Source organism: Triticum dicoccoides, chromosome 5A (genome assembly GCF_002162155.2).
Source record: "Triticum dicoccoides isolate Atlit2015 ecotype Zavitan chromosome 5A, WEW_v2.0, whole genome shotgun sequence".
NCBI lineage: Eukaryota > Viridiplantae > Streptophyta > Magnoliopsida > Poales > Poaceae > Triticum > Triticum dicoccoides.
The window spans coordinates 321,928,131-321,933,492 of NC_041388.1; positions in this window are offsets into that span (position 1 = coordinate 321,928,131).

Sequence of the window (5,362 nt, forward strand, 5' to 3'; positions counted from 1 at the left end):
GGGGGGGGGGGTGCGGCCGCCTGTGCAGCCGCGGCCTGGCGCGCTGCTCCTCCTCGAGGTCGCGCTCGAGCATCTCCTCGTACTCGCCGCGACGACGCTCCTCTGCCAACCGGGCGCTGACGCCACATCTCGAGGTACGCCTGCTCCTGCGCCGACGTGGCCCCCAGCCAAACCGGTGGCATGGACACCCACTCGCGCACCACTCCTGTTCAGGAGAAGCGCGCGATGGCTCAGGCTCGGGCTCCGGCTGCGGCTCCGGCTTGATGGGGGGCGGCGGGGCCACCGGCGGCACCACGTTGTCGCCCGCCGCGGAGAGGGCAAGGGCCTGCGCCATTGTTGCCTCGTACCGGGCCTCCTCTTCCGCCGCTGCCGCCTCCGCTCTGCGCCGCTCGTCCTCCTCGCTCTCCCGGTAGACGGCCGCAAGGGCCGCCTGGTAGGCGTCCTCCACCGCCTGGTCCTCCTCGCGGACGACGAGCACCGGTGGCGGCGACCTTCGATCGACCTCGCGCACGCCCCGTCGCCTCGCCTCCTCATGCTCGAAGGCGAACCACCTCGCCTAGTTGGGCGAATCAGTTGCGTAGGCGGGGTCGCTGCGCTGCTCCGGCGTCAGTAGCGCCCGCCGGCGCCGCACCTCCTCCGCGTGAGCACGAGCCGACCGCAGCGCCGCCGGCACTGGGATCCTATCTGGATCCAGATGCCAGTCGTGCGGCAGCGTAACGTCGGGATACGGCAGAGATTGGCGGTGCTGCCAGTGCCACTCCGCCTGGTGCACTGGCACGTTCACGCGCTGCCTCTACCGGTGAGGTGCCGACGCCGGCGGAGGCGTGAGGAAATGGGTGGCGGGGGACTTGCCCTTGGCCTTGCTGCCGCTGGCGCCGAAGAAGAGGCCCATCTCGTTGTGGTTGTGGTGGCTAGGGTTTGCCGGCGATAAGGGAGCAAAGGTGGGCAGATGTGGACGGCGAGTTTGGACGAGGACGGCCTCGCCGCACGGTCGGCTTAAAAAAGGACGAGCGCCGTCGCTGACGCGTGGGCCCGTCGTCATAAATTAAGCTGACCGCGTGGGCAGCGGGTAGTTGGACAGCCGCCATGTGGGGACACGGCGGATAGCGAGAAGGCACGCGAAGCGTCCGTTCAGCATCCGCGTCGACGTATTTGTGACGCAAATTTGGGCCGCAAATGCGTCGACGCAGACGTGATTTGAGTTTGGGTCGGCGCATTGGGCCGCCACTTTTGTCCGCGTTGACCCAAACGGACACAGGGGGATGAAATGGGGCGGCCCTTTGGAGTTGCTCTAAGTATCTGCGTGTTTTTCAAAAATAGATAGGATGGCCTCAAATAACAACTTAGTACATTATGTGGAAAAAGAAATAAAGTGTCATGTTCTCTTAGATGAGAAATTATCTCGTGGAAACCAAGTAAAAATGAGAACACCGTGGAAACACTACAGTGATGTTTCATAAACATGTGAAATTTAAAATCCAATTTTATATTCAATTTGACCTACCGAAGAAACAAACTCAAAAAAAAAAAATCACCACGACATGCCACTGTACATTAAAGAACTCGTCTTCATACCTCCCAAATGAATGTAAGTTCAGACTGGACATGTCTATAATCATCACCTCCCTAAAATCAACTCTAGCAGAGTGATAATAGTGAATTGACTGTAAATGACGTGACAACTCCTTAATCTTGCTAGGAAAGTATCAGGTGCTACCATGCTACCATTTTCTAAGAAACACATTTCCAAAACAAATTTTGAGCGTTCACAAGACATATGTTTACACTTTGCAAAAAGTTCAAATAAAAATCAAAATACACATCATGAAAGAAAAAGACAAATCCAAATGTAAATAGTACTATTCCCTCCATTCCACAATGTAGTGCTTCCTCTATCCTTGTGCTTCAACTTTGACTATAAATTTAACTATCAAGACCGATTGCGGCGGGGGCAAAAGTTATATCAGTGAATTCGTATTCGAAAAAAGTTTTTAATTACGTAATTTTTTCTCCCGCCGCAGTCGGTCTCGTTCGTTAAATTTATGGTCAAAGTTCGACCTCGGGAAGCGTGGGCGCACTATATTTTGAAATGGGGGAGTATCATTTTGACTTTTTGTTTTTCTGTGACACTATTCATGCTGATTTTTCTTTCCTTTTTTGTTTCTCATTGTGGGTTTTGAATTTTGACTTGAACTTTTTACATATTGTAAACACATCCCTTCTAAACACTCTCATTTTTTTCAATTTTTTAAACATTATTTTTTTGTAAAAAAAAGATGACAGCAACATGGAAGCACCTAATGTGTTGGAGCATAGGATATCTACCCCGCTCTTAGACCGAGTACAATAAGGTGATGTACTAGGTGGGTTGTAAGACTTGAAATATTATTTTGTTGTTAAGTTGGAGAAAAAAGAAGAAGTGGGCTACAGATTAACAACCGGCTATAGCACATGCTCCTAAGCGTTATGTGAGAGAATGAGATGGGTCATGCATCAATAAAGTAACGCATATATATATATATATATATATATATATATATATATATATATATATATATATATATATATATATATATTGTATTTACCAGTTATAAGCTTGACTATATATGATGTGATAGCATCATATAGCCTACTATGAACCACGCTCTCAGAGCAAGTACAATAGGAGGCTTATAGCCCGCTTACATGGCAATTTTGCTTATATGCAGGAGAGAGACATGGAAAAGTAAGGGGAGTGGGCTCTCATGTAAGGGCATCCTCAAGGCGGACCCACAAACCGCCTGCATCCGTCCAGACTGCGCTGTCCGGACCGAGAAAGTCATCCAACGCGGGTCTGTATCGGTCAGTGGGGCGGTCCGGACGCGATTTCCCAAATTTGAGACAAAAATGGGGGAGGTTTGCGGGAGTTCGGACACCCGAAACATAGGACTCCGACACCCCCGACCCACCCATTCCCCTACCAGGTCCCATTTCCTTCCACTTTGCCCCGTCTCCCCCTTGCTTTGCATCCGCACCCTCCACCTCTGTCGCCGCCGCTGTACGTCTCCTATCGCCATAGAGGCATTGCCAGACGTCCGCAACCAGCATCGGCGCGCCCGCTCGCCGTTACGACGGAGCTTTCCACCCTGGAGCCATTTGTACCCAAGCACACTCTACCCCCTGTGGACGACCTCCATGGCAGATACCACACTTGGCAGGTGTTCGGTCAAATGCCATTGAGCTTTATTTTCAAATGCTATGTCGCTTTGTAGAGTACACAGGATGACCAGCTACTCGACCATGAAGGATGAGTTGTTGTGCAATGCGTGGTTGGTCGTATCCATGGATTTCATAGGCAGAAGCAGAGGGGAACCCTCCCGGGAGCAAGTGCATGAGAAGTTTCACGCACAAAAGCACATTGCGCACTACGACATGCACATCATTCAACCACGCAACGTGAGGTCGTTGTCGTATCGCTGGCACGCTATCCAGATCAGTGTCACCAAGTTTTGTAACGTGGTTCGTCAGCTAGGCAAGGTGGCCACTGCATACAGCAGAGGACGAGATCGTAAGTTTTTCTTCATATTGCTCAACTTGTTGATTGATTCATTTACTCAATGTTGGTCTACACGTTATATGTAGCCCGCACATACTGCCGTGGTGTATCACAGGATAGAGGGACGACCATTTACGTGCACACACTGTTGGATGAAGTTGAAGGGGGAGTATGCGTGAGGCGACATGATCCGTTCATGAAAAACTCGTTGGACATCCAGGATGTAATCGAAGTTGAGACCTTATTGTACCAGACTTAATTTTCATGGTATGTATAGATGATTTGTGCTATTTTTTATCCAAAATTTGATGAATATCTGCATGTTTGCATAGATTTAGTCCGGTTTGTTAAAATGCGGGTTGAAATATATGCGGCTAGCGTTGTATGCTGCTAGCTTTGGGTTGCCGTTGGAGATGCCTAAATGTTAAAGAACCTATGCACGTGCTTCTAGACAATTGAAAATAAATATGAAAAAAATAGAAAGAAGATGAGAAAAAGTATTATTTATGGCCAATTTTGTTGTATGAGTGACTGTAAAAAGTATAAGTGATATACTCCCTCCGTTCATAAATATAAGTCTTTATAAAGATTTCACTATGAACTACATACATATGTATATAGATGTATTTTAGAGTATAGATTCACTTATTTTGCTCCATATGTAGTCCATAGTGAAATTTCTATAAAGACTTATATTTAGGAACGGAGGGAGTAGATGATATGACAATATTCGTATAGGCAGCGGTTGGTTGTAGTATTAGACTAGTCACAATGGGGAGTAACTTAGACCAGTAACATCACATTTTACTAGGCCATGTTACTATCTTCACAGTGGGTAGTAACATATTGTATGTGTGTTGTCATGTTATGGTTCATTTACTAGCGTATAGACTCATATTGTCTTGGTATATGTGATGTTACAGTAACTAGCTAAATTACCATCATCACCTCTCTCATCATTAAATATGGGTCACACAAGCAAAATTATCTTGAAAAATGTGATGTTATTAGTGATGTTACTTCAACTGTGGCCAGTCTTAACGATGCTGTTAGCAGGAGTAGCAGTCTAGTGGAGCAGCGTGGGCTGTGAAGCATGGCCGCCATTCAAGTTCAGCACAGTCTGTGAGGCAGTCGGTCAGAGTGGCGCAGCGCCCAATAAATCCAGTGGAAGCCTTTTCTTTTCCTTTCTTTAGCTCGTCTCTTGTCTTGTTCTTTCGTTAGCCCTTTTCTTTTATTTCACCACAACAACTTCCACTGGGAGTGGTGCACGCTCTAGCCAGGGGAAAGAGGCAACAGCAACAGGTGCAACAGTGGTAGTCATTGGGCATGTCGGTGCGTGTGTGCGTGGAGTAGTTGGATTTGTTGCAACAATTTTACTATATGTTCCCCACTGTTGAGTACAGAGGAATGCACAGGACTATTGCAAGACAAGATCCGTTGTGGTTGTTCGGTAGTTGAAGCCATAGCGAGAATGGAGGAGAATGGTTATTCAAGATGGGAATGGGTCGGGTTGGCCCGCCGGGTCATTGACCTGGCCCAAAAAGTCGAGGCCAATGGAGCGAGTGGGTTGGCCTTGAAAGATATAGGCCAAAATCACTATTCTGATCTTGTCAGCGTTTATTATCACAAACTAAATCCGACGTGAAAGTATTTCACGATTTGACCCTTTTAGAAACGATAGGGCCCGTGGCGTTTCCAGTCAACACCGAAACGCCGAAAAAGCTGGTGTTTCTGCCCTAGCCCACTGCCAGGCCGAGGACGCGTTGTTTGCCGACCTGGCAGGCTGGAAACGCCAACCCATCCAGCGTTTCTGAAAACGCCACAATC